This window comes from Felis catus, chromosome D3, assembly GCF_018350175.1.
Source record: "Felis catus isolate Fca126 chromosome D3, F.catus_Fca126_mat1.0, whole genome shotgun sequence".
NCBI classification, from domain to species: Eukaryota; Metazoa; Chordata; class Mammalia; order Carnivora; family Felidae; genus Felis; species Felis catus.
The window spans coordinates 65,775,367-65,793,033 of record NC_058379.1 but is presented as its reverse complement, the minus strand read 5'-3'; the positions used below and the strand labels follow the sequence as shown (position 1 = coordinate 65,793,033).

General features: G+C 44.5%; 1 protein-coding gene and 1 long non-coding RNA gene across 6 annotated transcripts in view; one reads left to right on the top strand and one right to left on the bottom strand.

Annotated features, from left to right (window-relative positions):
- SLC14A2 (solute carrier family 14 member 2) overlaps positions 1-17,667 on the bottom strand; it is a 500,849-nt gene that overhangs the window by 185,856 nt on the left and 297,326 nt on the right. The window lies entirely within an intron of this gene.
- The window catches only part of LOC102899696, a 132,300-nt gene that overhangs the window by 102,645 nt on the left and 11,988 nt on the right, over positions 1-17,667 (top strand). For all 4 annotated transcript variants that reach the window (XR_002737333.2, XR_006588333.1, XR_002737335.2 and 1 more), the window contains 2 exons: positions 11,930-12,007; positions 12,776-12,870. This is a non-coding gene — a long non-coding RNA (uncharacterized LOC102899696). The remainder of the gene's footprint in view (positions 1-11,929; positions 12,008-12,775; positions 12,871-17,667) is intronic.

The window sequence follows — 17,667 nt, the reverse complement described above, 5'->3', positions numbered from 1 at the left end:
CATCAGGATGCTAAGAAAAGGTGTGAAAGATGGGAGGAATGTGGGCAGAAGATCTTTAAACCATGAGAAATGCCTTGGGAAATATGCCTTCTTATGCTGTAGCGAGGAGGAACCAGATTAGTTGCAGAAGGTCTTTTGAAGAAAGGTCTTAAATGCAGTTATGTCTCAACTATTACATTTGAGAACTGTTTGTTCATTCTTTCATTTATTCATTTAATCTAACAAGTATTTATTGAGGATTTTCTCTTTCCCAGATATAATACTACGTGCTGGGGATTCAGAAGGAGCAAGACAGGGATTTACAGCCTTTTAAAGGGGACTTCTACTTTTAAGATGATAGTGTTAAGAAAGCCTTGCCCACTTCTTTCTAAATTCATTCCCAAACAATAAGGAAAATGAAAAAGCAGAAATACAAATTTCACCTTTGTTGAGGAAAATCTGTCAAATGCAATAAAACTCCAAAAGGAGCAGGTAGATGTTGAAGGATGTCTTGGGCCAAAGACCTCAAGCAAGGTTGGCAGAGCACAGAGTTCATCAAAGAGAACAAAACCAACACAATCTTTTGGGAAACAACTTGTCTACAGTGAATCAGCTGTCTGTGAGAGAATCCCTGGACCCTTTCTGGCTCCATCAAGAAACAGGGAATATGGTATAAACAAGAAAACAGCTAGGGGTGCTATCTCTGGTTGGGCAAATAAGCACAGACAACCAAAACAATAAACTTTAATGGAAAAGATCACTTATATAAAATAAGAACTCAAGGAAGAAATGTCAAGACCACTGAAAGAGATAAAAAATGAGCTAGCAGAGCTCAGGAAAGAAGTAGAAGAGACATAATGTCCTCACAAAAATTAGGAAGCCATCAGAGGCAACAAGAAGGTAAACAGATAATGCTCAAAAAAGTGGGCTTAAGAACTGGAATGCTAAGGTGAGCAAAACAAAATGGAAATGATTAGTCAACAAGGATTAGAAAGAGAACATGGTAGCTGTGGAAGATGAAACAGATCAAATAGACCTATGTGTATGCATAAATAGACCAAGCAGTGCTTGATAAAGAATATTGAAAAAAAAAGAATAGAAATTATATTTGGAGAATTATAATCACAGAGATAAGATATTTAAGTCTACGTACAAAGCAAAGCCCAAACCAAGCAAAACTATCTGAGAAAGTCAATACAGAACCAGCACCCAAAAGGTAAAGAAAGACTTTTTACCATAAAAACAAATGAAAAAAACAAAACAAAACGAACAATACAAAACAAAACTAAAATGTCTTTTCTAAGGGGAAAATTTTTGGGTTGTTTTCAGACTTTTCCATGGTAACATCTCATGCTAGGAGTCAGTGGAACTGTGCTTACAAAAATCTCAGTGAGAATTAAATTTAAGGGAGATGTGCTTGGGTGGCTCAGTCGGTTAAGCATCCAAGTCTTGATTTCAGCTCAGGTCATGATCTCATGTTTCATGAGATCCAGCCCTGTGTTTGGCTCTTTGCTTGATAGCATGGAGCCTGCTTGGGATTCTCTCTCCCTCTCTCTCTACTCTTTCCTCTGCTTATGCTCTCTCTCTGTTTCTCTCAAAAAAAATTAAACTTAAAAAAATTAAAAAATGTTACATTCAAATTTTTGTTCAAGTACAAATGCTGCTACTAAACATCTGACAACCCAGAAAATGTGGTCACTAGGATCCTGTCTGGAATAAATTGCACTTTAACCAACCAGTAGAGAATAGAGAAAGTGTGGCAGAAAGACTAGTACTGGGTTTTTAACAATTTAGTTTAGGATTAAGATGAAAAAAAAAAACCTTAACAAACACTGACCTGTGGCAATTATGGTTCTAGAAAATGATGTACTTTCTAACAAACTAGAACAACATGAAAAACAGTAAAACTAACACAATTCAGGGGTGCCTGGGTCGCTCAGTTGGTTGAGTATCTGACTCTGGATTTAGACTCATGGGATCAAGTGGTTCATGGGATCGAGCCCTGCCTCCAGCTCTGTGCTAACAGTGCCAAGCCTGCTTGGGATTCTCCCTCTCCCTCTCTCTGCCCTTCTCCTGCTTGCATGTGCACTCTCTCTCTCTCAAAATAAATAAATAAACATTAAAAAATAAACTAACACAATTCAGAAGGTGAGGAAAGAGAGAAGCTGGGGGAGCCAAGAGTCAAAATTACCATGTAGGGCTAATGAATCAAGGAATAGAAAGAAATATATATTAAAAATTATAAAATTAAGATTAACAGAAATATTACCATCATTGTCATTATCATCATCATCATCAACTAAAATTGGGTATGATAGGAAAATGAGAGGCAGAAGAGTAAGTATGAAAATTTCATCATCTTGTAGAGCTATATTTAAGGATATAGAGGATCAAGTATATTATATTTAGTTTACTTAAAAATTAAAAAAATATTAAAACTTTCTAAAGTATCACTATGAGCCCATGCATCTATTAAATTAAAAGAGAACAAAACAAAGACCATATAGTAAAATAAAAGCAGAAAGCATATGATATTAAGACTGGTTCGAAGTATATCTAGCAAATTAAAATTAATAAAAGTCAAACGTATCAAGCAAAAGAAATAGATCCTCGGTTTAAATTACAAATAAAAAAAACAATCATATTCTGTGTACAAGAGAAACAAGTAAGACAAAGTGACTGGAAAGTTGAAAATAAAAGGTGGGCAAAGGCAAACCAGCAAACCAAACCAAAACCAAAACAAGGAGAGATCCCAGTTTTAATATTAGACATGTTTCAGACAAGGTTGAGTTCAGGGCACAAAACAGTAGATGATGCAAAAATGGGAACTTTATTGCAATCTCACTGATGCTATAATTATTAGGAGGATTTATGTACCCCCATTTTTTTTACAGCAGTAACATTTATTTACATTTTTTTAATGTTTATTTATTTTTGAAAGAGAGAGACACAGAGTGTGAGCAGGGGTGGGAGAGAGAGAGAGAGAGAGAGAGAGAGGGAGAGAGAATCCGAAGCAGACTCCAGGCTCTGAGCTGTCAGCACAGAGCCCGACAGGGGGTTGAACCCACAAACCGCAAGATCATGACCTGAGCCAAAGTCAGATGCTTAACCGACTGAGCCACCCAGGTGCCCCTATAGCAGTAACATTTACTACGCTGAAAGGTGGAACATATAAAAATAAAGGCAGAGACACATGAGTAGTAAAAGACTAATACAATTCCCTCCATTCAAGTAATTGAGGATGCTTTCAGAGTCACATAACAATTCATTTTGAGATTATCTGTATTTTTCAACTCCCTGTATTTGTACAAACAGCTACAAGAGATTCTTACAGTGTCTCTCCCTTGTGCTAAAGCCTTCCAAGCTCCCAGTGCCTGCTGCCTGAAGTCCTAAAGCTCCTCTGTGATCTAGACACTGCCTAGTTCTCCAGCCTTCTCCCACTCTTCATGTGTTCAGAGACATCCCCACAATGGGGGGTTCTCTTTTCCACACTTCCCTTCCTTTGTCTTGGTCCATGCTGTTTCCTCTCTTTGGATGCTCTTTACTCTCTGAGAGCAAGCAGATGTAACCTTTAAGACTTCACGAACATGTCACTTTTCTGGGAAGCCGTCTTTGTCCCCAGTCCTGCCAGCTACAGGACTGTTAGGGCATGCTTGCGACTCCCTATAACTAACCCTGTTCTTTAGGATCAAGGCAATCATGATGTCTTTACTCCAGAACATCCTTCATGCTCCACATGCAAACAGGTACTAAGTCCTACCTTTTCTTCCTTTATTAGTCTTCATTCCCTCTGTACCCATCTGACCGTTGCCCCCTGCACTCCTGAGCTCCTCTTCTGTAAGTATTTTGCCACCAGCGTCACCCTGCGCCCTATTTATTCAGCATTCTACTCCTGTACCCATGTGCCTAAAGCACCCCTTGGTCAAGCCAGCTCCTTTGCTCCAAAGTCTCTGATGGGTTCCTTTTCCTTTACGATCAACTCTTTCATATGATGTCAAGGCTTTCTGCAACTGGTCATGATGCCCTTCGTGATGATTGTTCATCACTCCCAACTATTTCATTCATACTGACAACCCCTCCAACCATGCCATCACCATGGGCTTCCTGACCTGCTCCTTATGTTCCTCATGTTCTCTCTCCTTTTCTCTGCTTACTGATCCAAATTTTGCTTCAAGAGCAACTCCATGGTACCCCTCCCTGGTCTACCAGCCCAGTGATTTCTTTTTTTTTTTTTTTAATTTTTTAAATGTTTATTATTGAGAAACAGAGAGACACACAGCATGAGCATTGGAGGGGCAGAGAGAAGGGGAGAAACAGAATCCAAGGCAGGCTCCAGGATCTGAGCTGTCAGCACAGAGCCCAACGCGGGGCTCGAACCCACAGACCATGAGATCATGACCTGAGCCGAAGTTGGACACTTAACTGACTGAGCCACCCAGGTTCCCAGCCCATAGATTCCTACTCTGAGCCCTTTGGACATTTATTATCAACACCCTAGCTTGACTTTTATCATAACTCATGCTAGGAGTTGTGCTTATTTGTACATGTTTATCTCACTTGATAGACAGTAAGCCTCAGCAGTAAGATCTTACGCCTTTTCTACACTATTCTCAACATCTTACAAGGGATTGAGAATATGGTAGGTGCTCAGCAATCATAGACGCTTTTTTAAAAACAGAGAATCTGTTGCTTCCATCTGTGTCATTTAGCAGGATGGCAGGTCACCTGAGTCCTGAGCCTTAAACAGCCTCCTTCACTGCCCTCCTCCCTTCCAGGGTTGTAAGTGACCCAATTTCCAACTGTCATTTTCTAATCATTTACCTAGCCTAATTAATTACAATAGAGTTGCTTAATATTTTAAAAACTGCTTCCCTACCCATCATCTCAGTGGACCTGCACACAATTGTGTGTTGTAGGCAAGGTGGAGATTTATGGGGAAATAAAGTCAGTGCATCTGGTGCCAGTGAGACCAGACCCCTGGCTTCTATTTCTAGTCTAATAGCCTTTATGGCAGGGCAGGCTGTGTCTCTTCCCTAAGTTTCTAGAACTTCTCTCTGGAAGTGTGAATGTGTGTTTTTAAAACATTGATTTTTGCTCAAATGGCTCTTTATTTTGCTTTTGATTTCTCCTTCCTAGTGAAGATACTGCCCTCCCCCCCTGACGGCAAGCATTCTTTTTCCTTCCTGAATGATGGCCCCACTTGGTCCCCCTTTGGTTTTCTTTGCCTGAGTTTCCACTTAGCCCCGCCACCCCCTGGAGAACCATTCTGGCTTAATGCCTCCTGCATCCTTTCAAATTGTTCTTGTTCCTCAGCTCAGGATTTCCTGCAGGGCTGGCCTTCTTGGCTAATGAGGAGCCTCTAGCTGAAGGCACTGTTCCTGACCAAGTTTCCCAATCCTGCTGGGAGGTGGGGGTTGCGGCTGGCGGGAGAGCGGGTTGCAGTCCTGCACTGATACTCTGCGATCACAGGCAGGAGTCTCTGCTAATGCAGGTCTGGTGAGCCTTGGAACTTGCTGGTACCTGGTTTTGTTTTGAATGACCCACTCTCTTCACACCCCCCACAACCCCAACACTGTATCTTTAAAGTGATTCACTTTACGTTCCTCCAGGAAGGCTCGTTCATATTGTGTTTTCTCTTTCTCTAAATTGTCCAGTGCTATTACTATAATTTGTGGAGGTGGAGTGGGGAGAGTACTATTTATGTTTCAGACTAATTGAGTAGGAGTGACCTTGTATTATGCATTTTGGAGAGATGCTGGGGGCACCCCTCAGCATAACTGTCCATTAAGTAAAATGGGTTTCAAGTTATCACAGTACTAGTAGCAGAGATCTATGATTTTTGTTTCCCCTTCTGTCTTTATTAGCCATAAAGGTGAACAGGCTTTGGCTATCAGACTGGTCCAAGGGGTGCATATGGGACCCAAGCCAGGCCAGCCAGAGTTCTTCCCTAGGAGTCGCAAAGTGGAGCTGGGCAGACGAAGCCAATCTTGCCGTCCGGCTATTGAGCTGTCAGGATATGAAACTGCAGGAGCTGATGCCAAATTCTAAACAACAGCCAATTTGAGGAAATGACATAACACCCACCGAGAAACATAAATGGAGATTGAGGGATGGGTGGCATTAACATCTCCAATTCTAGTTAATCATGAAGCTAGCTCCCAACCCTGCTTTTTCAGGAGTCTGGCTACATGAGCCTATAAATCACTTTTTACTGCTGAAGCCAGTTTAATTTGTTAATTGCAACCAAGAAAGTCCTGGCTATACAATCCTTCCTGTCCGACTTGTCTCATCAGAGGCTCCAGATGCCCTTGTATTGTCCTTAGCTGCCCCAAACGAGGTGTTCTTACACAGCATCCTTGGGCCTCCTAGGGGGGTTGATTCCTGCCTGCATATGAACCCTGAAAGTCCTGCCCTCATGGACCCAGTCCCATCATTGGTAGAAAAGGCATAAAATGCATGTGTCCCTATAAGAATCAGAGCTCCACGAGGTAGGGACACAAGGAAACTTGCCTGCTTTCTTCTCTGATGTGCCCATCTATCCAGACAGGGCTAGGCACACAGTGGGTACATGGTGAATATTTCTTTTTAAAAAAATTTTAAAATATTTATTTATTGAGAGAGAGACAGACAGAGAGACAGAGAGAGAGAGAGACAGGAACAGCACAAGTGGAGGATGGGCAGAGAGACAGGGAGACACTGAATCTGAAGCAGGCTCCAGGCTCTGAGCTGTCAGCACAGAGCCCAAATCAGGGCTCAAACTCATGAATTGTGGAGATCATGACCTAAGCCGAAGTCAGACACTTAACCAATTGAGCCACCCAGGCACCTCAAATACTTCTTTTTAAGTAGTCTCCACATCCAGCTTGGAGCCCAATGCAGGGCTTGAACTCACAACCCTGAGATCAAGACCTGAGCTGAGATCAAGAGTTGGATGCTTAACCGACTGAGCTACCCAGGCGTCCCCATGATTGATATTTGTTAAGCGAAAGCAGCACTGAATGCGGCCATTCATTCATTCATATGCCTTTCTTCTTCTGATTAGACGTCTTCAGTCACTGCCTACTGCACTCTGAATTTAACCCTCCCTCAGCTCAATTTCAACCCATCTGTCTAGCTTCATCTCTCACTGCTCCTCCACGTGTTCAAAGAGCCTCCTAGTATGAAGTAGGAGTTAAGCTCACCAGATTGCAGCCTGTCTCTGCAGCCTTTGTGCCTTTGCTTGGGCAATTCCAATCATCTGGAAGTCACTTTTTCTCTGCACTTCAAAACCTCATGTTTTGAACTCATGCCTCAAGGCCTGGCTCAGAAGAAGCTCATGCCACGTGCTGGCCCTGTTCCTCCCATTCAGAAAGAATCTCATGCTTTTTTGAATCTTCATAGCACCTTCTTTCAGCCTTTGTCTTCTGAATTTGCAATAATAAGAGATACTGAGGCACGTTCATTCTCTTGCCCAGTGGACTCCAGGCTCCTTGGGCACAGTGCTCCTGTTTCTCTCTCTTTGTCCATCAGCTTCTTCTTCTGGCCCTCCTCTTCACCACACATCACCACATTTTCTTACCAACTAGATCCTAGCACAGCCTCACACAAGGTGATGTCCAGTGAATATTGTTATGCATGAGGAAATCTGTGCACATCAATGCAAAACAGTAAACTCTGGCCTGACTGGGACAAGCCTGTGGAATCACTGTGCATGGCTTATCCATACAGTGGAGTTAATAAAACTACAGGCTTTACTGGGGTTGGCTAATAAAATACATAGCTTATGCAAAGTGCTTAGTCCATGCCGGCACATTATTAGGTGCTCAATAAGTGTTGATTGTTGTTATTGATAGGTCTTAGGTACCCAGAAAGCCAAAAGGACATTTTCTTTCCATTTTCCATCCAGGCCAGTTCTCTGACATTTACAATCGGATAGTTCTCTCCATTTCATACCTAGCCATGTGGCTTGCCACACATCTACCCCATTCAAGAGTCTTCCCTGTGTGGCTGCCTTCCAGCTAGCCAAGCAGCCAGCTTCTCCCCTCACCACAAACTGTCTCGCCTGCTAGACCAAAGGAAAAGGAAAGGAAAGGGAAGATCAGGCCAGTCAGGGACTCCCCGGCCTGGGCCTGGGAGAGACAGGACAAAACTGACATGTGAGGCAAGGCTGGCTGCTTCCATTAAACTAACTCCCTCTGTCACCTGAGCTGCTGACAATGAGGCCCCACGAGGACATGGATCTGGTCTGGGTGCTTTTCTGTCTTTGCCTCTCTGCACACTCCTCTTCTCTTGCTGGATGCTCAGATAGCTCCAGAGGCTTTCAGGGAGGTGAAGTGCTGTGACAGAGCTCTCTTCTTCTCCCCCTCTCTTTCTGTTTCTGCATTACTCTCTCTGGCTCTGGCTCTCCTCCATCTGTCTTGTTCTACAGATCCGCTTTTTATTCTCTTTAGCTGACCTCGCTGCAATTCCCATCTCTTGCTTTTCTGTCATTTCTCCAGCTATCCCTTTATTGTTTCTGTCTCTCTTAGGCTGACTCTTCCTCCCTCCCTCCTGCCCTCCCCCTGCTCCCCACTCCTCCACCTGCAGTTTGGCTCCCTTGCTCTCCTTTCCATGGCCATAATGCTGCAGTGGTGAGAAGGGGACCATCTATCTGTCAGAGACAGGCTCCGCCAACCTCGACCACCTCTCTCCTGCTGCTGGCAATTATCTGGAGGTTGGCACAGGGCCCGGAAACTGCCGCTTGCACCACCCCGCGGCTCAGGGTCTGCTCCCCCAACCCAGCCCCCTTGGAGGACCGCTTGGTGCCATGCCCAGGATGTGACAACCTGCAAAGGTCACACACACTCCAGAGAAGATGGACTGCTCTACGGGTGGAATTGACATTGGGCAGATTTGCAAATGTCCCTCCAGACTTGCTAGTGTTTCACAGAGGCAAGGAATGAGGCGCAAAAAATAGAAACTATAAATTGCACACAGTGCCCCTACCTCCCCTTAACACACACACTTTAACACTGCCATACCGCCAGATTTTTACTTTCTTTATTTTTTTAAAGGGTGGCTTTCGAATCTACCTTATTTGAAATAGTCATACAAATTCATCCATATGACATCACTGGAAGTTAGTGTACCTGGTACCACCAGGCTGGGAGCTGACCTGTGATTTATAGGAACCTATGTGGCTCTGTAAGCTGAGTCACAGCTGTGACCTGGCACTCTCTTTTTCAGAAGTCGATGAGATTTCAGAGCTGACAGAGACTTTTGAGGCTGTTTATGCCAAGACTCTCGTTTCGGGGCTGGGAAATCTGTAGACCAGAGTGGCTGAGAAAGGTACCCAGAGTCAACCGGCAAGTTGGTAGCAAAGGCCAGGGACTCCAGTTTTCAGGCTCCTGGTAAAGTGCCCATCTCACTCTGTACTCCACTAGCCTTTAATGAGGGAGGAAACAGATCTTCCAGGAAGACAAATAGTTCTATCCAGGTTACTCAGTTATTAGGTGTTAGAGTCCCAGTATCTTCTGATATCTCATTTATTTGTCCTTGAAACCAGCCAACCAACTCATGAAGCATAATGGCAATCAGAGATATTGAGAAAAGGCTGGGCTAATTACCTTGGGATGATTTGGGCCTTTGCAGATGGTTCCAAGCATGGAGACTCTTTTCATCAATACTGAAGCAAAGGTATCAATACCGTCAGAAAGTGCTTACGTATGTTCAACGAGTCTTTCCCCCAAGGTCACCATGTGTTATAGGTTCATTTCATGGTAGGGCACCCTGTACCCGCTGTGTGCATGCAGCCACATTCCACGTGCTCACTCAGAGACCTTTGTGTCCAGGGTTAGTGGCTCACTGCCACCAGCCTCACGGTAGGCTATATGATATGTGCTGTGCACTGTGGTGCTGCCTCACTTGACATGTGGAAAACCCCAAGTGGAAATGGAGGCATGCAGAAAGGGTGACTGAAGGGTTAGAATATGCTATGAATCTGGCTGTGACCAGATCACGGCTCACTGTTGGGTCGAGTGTAAAGTTGCAGACTGAATGGCCTTGGTTGCTCCCCTGTGGCCACCAGTTAACAAGAGCTGCCATTTATTGGGCATCTGCAGCGCACCAGACACTGTGTCAGAGGCTCCTCCAGCATCATCTCCCTTAATCCTCACTGCCACCCAGGATGGTGGGGCCACCATCACTGTCTGGTTCCCTAACTGAGGCTCAGGGAGGCCAAGCCCACAGGGCTGTGGGGAGAGGGAGTGGAGTGCTGAATTGAGGATTTCTAGCCACAAGGGCCGTCCCTGTTCTTTATCCTCTGTCCAACTGCCTCCTGGTTTGTCTATTTACACGGACTCCAGACCCAAGGCTCCTGGAAAAGAAGCGACAGCAGAGTAGAGCAGGTAGTGCAGATGGGCCTGCTTATTTGGGAGGTGAACCTTCCTGTTTACTTTCTAGGCTCCCAAGGGCATCGCAGGATATTACAGAGCGAATACTTATCAAGTATCATCCACCCTAAGGGAAACAAAAAGTTAATGCATGCTCAGAATGTTTGTTTTATTTTTTAAAAAAGAATTTTTTAAAACATTTTTATTTAATTTTAAGAGACAGAGAGACAAAGTGCAAGCGGGGGAGGGGAAGAAAAAGAGAGGGAGACACAGAACCCAAAGCAGGCTCCAGGCTGTGAGCTGTCAGCACAGAGCCCAACACGGGGCTTGAACTCATGAACCAGATCATGACCTGAGCTGGTCAGATGCTTAACTGACTGAGGCATCCAGGTGCCCCTAGCATGTTTTGTTTTAAAAGGGAAGGAATAATCCTAATGATGTGAATGATAATATAGAGAAACATTGAGAATACTGAGTACTTAGTAGGTGATAAGCAGTTTGCTATGTGCCTCACTTATATATCATAGACATCTGTGAATTAGGCATTATCCCATTTTGCAGGTGAAAAAAACTCAAGTCCAAAGATATTAAAAGCAAATAATCCCCCCACCCAAACCTCTTCAGATTTATTCACATTTTAAGTGTGGGACTAGGATTCAAATATCAAACTGCTTGCTTCCAATGCTTTTCCACCATCCTGCTCTCAAGGAAGTACACATTACCAGTTAAAAAGCTTTCTATTAAATAATTAAAACTTCAGAATGGTCCCAGTCCTAAAAGGGATACATTTCAATTACCTGGAACAGTCACCGAGGCAGAACAGCCTCTCTGTCTATATACTCTTCCTCGACTCTCTTTCAAATCATATATCTCGAAACCCTCAGGCTCAAGTGGACAATATACACATCCTGCCTGGCAGCTTCATGAGGGGGCCCTAAAAACTGGGGAATTTACAGGCCCTGCTAGACGGCCTACAAGGCCCTCGCCTGCTCGGCATGCAGGACGCCGGCTGGCCAAAGACTCTGTGGAAACAAGGGCCCAGTTCCAGCAGTCAGCTGGGCTCTAAAAGTCTATGCCTTTGGTACTGAGGTTTTATTTTCCCTTTCGATGCTGTTATGGGGGACAGTTGAAGAGGAAATTCCCTACAGTTCAACAGACTCCAGATTTATGGAGTAGTAGGAAAATATTTGCCCTGTGTTTGAAACTGCTGAAGAGGGGAAAAGAAATGTTGTTTTCTACAGATTTATGAAAACAGAAACATTGATTTGTTTTGCTTGGGGTTTGTCACTTTTCTGAATGATGGCTTGATGTTTTCGGGTGCTTTGAGAGGGCCACATTTCTTTCAGGTAAGCCTGGCACCTGGGAAAATTGTGAGGTTTGTCTCCTGCACCTTCTTCCCCATCCTCTGTGTCCCTCCCATCCTGTGTTCCCTGTAATCTAGACTTTCCCAGGGAGGAAAATAATCTAGCATTAATTCATAGAAATTATGAAGAATGGATGGCTCACAATTCCTTTTGTATTTGTGTCTTTTAAAAAATGCTGAAGGTGAGTAATGATAGCTAACTGAAATATATTCTCACTCTCAAATGATATGATTTTAGGCACTTGGGAGAGAAATAAGTTTGAGTGGAATCTGAAGATCTTTTCACTGCCCTTCATGCTGTATCATATAAGCAAAGGTGGGTTCTGACTAAACAGGAGACTGGCTCTGGCTATAAACATAGATTTTGCTTTAGAAGTAGCTCTTTAGAGAGCCAAAATTATTCTAGACACTTTGATCTCAAATATCAGCATGAGGATTCCAAGCACAGTTGAGTGATAGATCCCAGGGCCAAAACTAAATTAGAGTAGGTCCTAAAAAAGGAGATTAGTCTGGGTCTACCAAAGGATGGCTCAAAATGCTGCCCCTAGCAGAGGAGGAAGAAAGAGAAACGCAATTCTCATTAACAGATCGCTCAATTACACCCAAGCTAGGCAGCTCCTGGAGATGACCGTGTCACTCAGATTCATCCTCACATTCTCCAATGTCCCTAATGCAAAGGAGCATCTCTGAGAAGTGACCACAGTAATTCTCTCCCCCGTGCAAGTTCCCCTAATGCAATAAAAATTAGCGAACTCTGATTTACTTCTGCATGTCTGCTCAGCAACCACGGCTGCCAGGACCAGCAGGTTGTCAGTGTCGGGAATAATAAGAAACAGAAGGACTTGGAAAGAGTACAGTAGGAAATAGAAAGTAGGGATAAAGTTTTGGGGGGACAGTGAAGATGAGTTGGGGAAAACAATGTTGAATGGCCTTTGAGAGGGAGGTAAGAGGTGAAATCTGGTAGGAAGGATTGGGGCAGGTGCCCAGGGCCTATGACATTATGTATTGAGACAGGATTTGAGAAATCTCCACTTGGCATCCAAAAAAGTTAAATAAAGGCAAGCCAAAGCTTTTCTCTCTCCAGCTTCCAAGTCACACAGTGAGACCCAGGAGGCAGGAGCCAATAAAATCTTAAAAACACCCAAGGACCAGGCCCACACATTCCAAATGCTTCTTAGGGTGAGTATTTTTTGCAACAAAGCAAAATGAATTTACAAGTATCTCATTAAAGCTGCAGGGGAGGAAGAACGTGAGAAGTTTCCAGGGAGGGAGGGATGGTAAATGGAATTAATAGCACAGAACTCATTAAGACCCATTATTACTAATTTAAGATATGTGAAATGTTACTGATATTTTCTTTATTTGGTGCATAGTCTCTGTTGTTGGTTGGAGTAGATTTCGTTAGAGCTTCTTTAGGGTTTTTAAACTAGACTCTAATCCTATTTTACCTAAGTTGGAATTCACAAAGGAAGATTCTCTTATTGTGGACTAGTTTTGGGAATAGTCAGGAAGTTCCCCTGAATCACAAATTCTGGGCGGGCCCTACTGCAAGGTGGATTGGGCGGCAACCCCAGAGTGTACCTGTGGGGACAGCACCCCAATAGAAGACTTCGCATAGAAGCGGTGGTGGGAAAACAGGTGAGGGGTCAGTGTGTGATTTGTGGAGTGCTGTCAGTGAGGAGTCTCAGCCTCTACCGCCTCTCCTTTCTACCTCCTTTCCTTTACCTGCCTTTGGTGGCTGTCTGAGATGTATATGTTGGAGCCGTCACTGGTTTAAGGCAGCACTGTTTCCTGTCAGATGAGAATATGCTTGAGAAGGTAATAGATCACAGCTTCATGAAAATGGCCTCTCAATCCGTCAGAAGCCAATGGCTCTGTCTTCAAGAGAAGTTTTGAGTATTAAAGGAAGTTGGAAGAGCCCAGAATATAGAGTGAACTAGTGACCAGAGTGGGTAGACAGGGGTGGGAAATGGCTGAGGGTAGGAGGAAGGAGACTCAGTGAAGGGGTAGAGGAGCGAAGATGGTGGGGCTGAACACTCAGTTTTCACTCTTGTCTTCTGGTTTGGTCAGGCCAGGCCTGACCTGCAGGCCAGGCCTGCAGCACACAGTTATAGGTTCTTCTAAAGAGGGGTTCCTCCCTCAAAGCCATGATGAAAACCACCCACTGAAGTGAGACAGGTCATAGCTTGAACGCTTCTAGCTTCCAAATCTGGTTCCCAAATGTCAGAACTGGATAGGGCTACATACTCCCTTGATTCCTGACTATTTTCTTAGCAGCTCTATGTACCGGGCACTGGGTGGGGTCTTGGGAATAGAAGGTTGCAACTTGCAGGGCACTTTTGGGAGATGGATGGCAGGTTAGAGTCTTCTACTTGAGCTGGCACTCTTTTCATTGCTGGAGGGAGTTTGGATCTGACAATCACCTTCATGGAATCACTCATTCAGCAGAGGGATCGCTACAAATCCACTCTAGCCCAGAACTGATGGCCATGCACGGTCCTCCCATGTCTAATCTTCCTCTGCTATACAGACAGCATCTCATTATAATTGTCTTCTTTTAACCGTCATTTGTACCCCGAGGTACAGTTTCCGTACATCAGTATACTCACTTGCACCAAACATTCTGTGAGTTTTCTGACTTTGCTAGAACTGTGAAAGGTCATGAGGCAGGATAACTCAACTCACCATCTAGATTTCAAGTGACATGATTCTACCTCTACCTTGCTGTCACAGCTCCACAAACCTACGAGGACATGGGGGCTCAGATATCGTATCATGGCTAGTAAATGTGCTTTTGGGCAAATTAAAAATCCTTCTGGGTGCCAGCTTGCTCTTCTATGAAAAGAAATATTCAAAGCTTTCTTCTAGCTCTAAACTGATCACTGAGGTAGGGATGGCTGACGAGCCAGTAGAGGTGGTGCTGAAATCAGTGCATGGCTAGCTGATCATTTCAAGACACTGTCAGGAAGAAAAGACTCTTTAGCAAAGGGGTAGTGGGTGAACAGATTTGGGGGGTGTGGGTAGCCCATGGCCCAAAGGGAAAGGCTCCTCTTCCTGAGTGTCACCCCGAATGGGGGTTTCCTGCCCAGAAGCTGCAGGGCCACTCTGGGTTTTGCAATGATGCCAATTCTCCTTTCCTAATGTTCCGGGAAGAACGTTTTCATGGAACACAAATCACTGGTCCTTCATCCTGTGACAGCAAATGGAGACTAATGATAGGAACTGGGACTTAAGAGATGCCTTTACATTAGTGTCTGTTTCTGCAAACTTGTTCCAGAAAGCTCCTTTGTGCTGCCTGGATTCTGGCCTGAGGGCCTCCCCCTGGAGGCTGCAGGATGGCAGATGTTAGGCAGCAGTGCCTCCCCTGGGGCAGGCATCTCTTCTACATCTATCTCTCTTCATGCTGTAGCCTGAAACCCCCAGTTCCCTCATACCCACAGCAAAGCCCCAGCATGGCATCTTCCCTTTGGCACATCTCTCAACATCATTTTCCTGGGACAGCCTGCATGTGCTTTTCCTCAGCTTCCTGCCACCCTTCTCAGCCACTTTTGATCCTTGATATTCAGTGCCCTGTTGGAGTGCATCTGGATCGAGAATACCCCTTCTCCTCCCACTTCTAAGAGGTAGCTACTCCTATTTTCTCCATTTTACAGATGGGAAAATGGAGGTATAGTGAGGTAAAGTGATTTGGTCAAGGTCATGAAGATGGCAAGTTTCAAAGCCATAATTGGAACCCAGGCAGTCCAGCTCCTGAGATTGCTGTTGACCTTGTGGTTCTTTATTATTATTATTATTTATTATTATTATTATTATTATTATTATTATTATTATTTTACCATCACAGTCTTCTGACTCCCAGTCACAACTTCCTGGTCCCCATGAAAAAAGCCACCACCCAGAGACTCCTTCTAAACTGTTGCTTTCAAACAATGCTTCTAAGATTCTAGAAGTCTCCCAACTGCCTGTGGACCTCAGAGAGAGGGGGTAAAACTGACCTGAAGCAAACCTGGCCACCTTCATGAATCTCCCTTTGCCACCAGAGCTGGTGCTGGTGAGAACCCCAATGAAGAGGTGGGCCTGGGCTGGGTGCTTCTTTTCATTTTCCCTTCTGCATGTACATGTAGTTGGTTTTGGAGGCCTTGCATCAGGGAGAGAGAGAGGAGTATGTGCTGCCTTCTCTAAACTCTACCAGGGATGCTGAACATCTGGGATGGGGTAGGGGAGCTTTTGGGCACCACTGTTAAGGAATAGGTTGCAAATGTGCTATACCATTTATTCTGCCCTACTGATCCAATCTTAAATAAAATCCAATCTTACTTGATAACTGAATCTGAGACTCAAAGAGATGAAATAGGTAAGAAACAAAAAGAAAAACAAAAACAAACACCTCTTCATAGACTGCAAAATACTGTGCAAGATGTGCTTTGTTATAACTTATTAACATTCAACTTTCACCCAAAGTGGAATTGATTTTTTAAAATTCATATTCATGCATGCTCCCTAATTGGGGGGAGTGTCTGGCAGCCCTGAGGTCTCTAGGTCCCTGCATCTCATGGGTCCTGTAGGCTCTATCCCTCCAGGCACATCTCGCCTGGAATAATAAGGCATTTCTTCACATTCCCTCCACCCCACTGCCCATCTTGCATTCATTCCAAAGGCTGTCTTTACCTCAGCTTTGAGAATCTACAACAGCCCTGCAGCTGGGAAGAGAGTGTATCATTTGGCTTTTTGCCCAGAAAATAAGATGCTTCAAAAAGGTCATCAAAAAAAAAAAAAAAGTCTCTTGGGGGAGAAAGGGGGGAAAAAAACCACCTTCTCTCTCAAGGTTAATTGAGTGGAAGGTGAACTTTCATCACATGTTGTCCTTTTGTGAAAGCACAGCCTTAAAGATGTGGAGAGGGCAACTGACAGGATGGCATGGGCTGGGCTGCTGTGCAGGGACATGGTGCCTCCAAAGTTGGCTCTGAGCTTCCCAGTCCTTGGACAGTGTCCCCACCGAGCAGGAGCAGAAGGGAGTGTACAGGCATGCAGCCAGAGCCCAGCCTTCATAGGATATAAAGGAATGTTGGCTGGACGTCTACCCTCAGGGAGCTTTTGCTCTGGAGGATGAAAGGAGGCCCACAGCCAGCCTGTGTGAAATGAATCAGAGACCAGTAGTGTGTTGTTGGTGCTGACTCTGCAGGTGGTGGGTGCTCAGGGCTGACGGGGTTGCCTGTGACCGAGAGTGCTGCTCTGAGCTATGGAAAAACCCTGGCCTGTTTGGGGCCTTTGCACTTGCCTCTTACCATGTGCGTTGACTCTGGTTCTAGCTGAGGATAATTTTGCTCCTTAAAGGGCACGTGGCAATATCTGGGGACATTTTGCCTGTCATGATTGGGAGGGAAGTGCTACTGGTACCAAGTATGTAGAGGCCAAGGATGCCCCTAAACATCCTACAATGTGTAGGTCACCCCCCCACCCTGATCCAATAAAGAATTATCCAGCCCCAAATATCAATAGTGTCAAAGTGGAGGCACCTTGCCCCTAGAACTAGCTCCCACCACCTCCACCCTGGCCACATAACTTCCTCTTTCCTTCACTTTATCTAGGTGTTTGCTCAAACCACCTACCAAAAATCCTTTCATGACCATCTTATATAAAAGAGAAACCCCGATCTCATTCCACCACTCCTTTCCCTCTCCCCATGATTCAGTTTTTTCATGGCTCCTATCCTTGTCTGATATGTGCATGTGTGTGGTTGTGTTTATTTATTAACTGCCTTTCCACGCTAGAATGTAAGCTCTGTGAGGGCAGGGATGCTGCCCCTTTCACTCCGTACTCTGTTCCCAGTGTCTACAACAGAGGATATAGTAGATATTCAGTCAACATTTGTTGAGTTAATGAATAAATGGACACTAATCCCAAGCAGCTGTGTGACCCTGGGCCAGTCACTTAGCTCCTGTAATATGCACTGAAATTCTCATGTGAAAAAAAGAA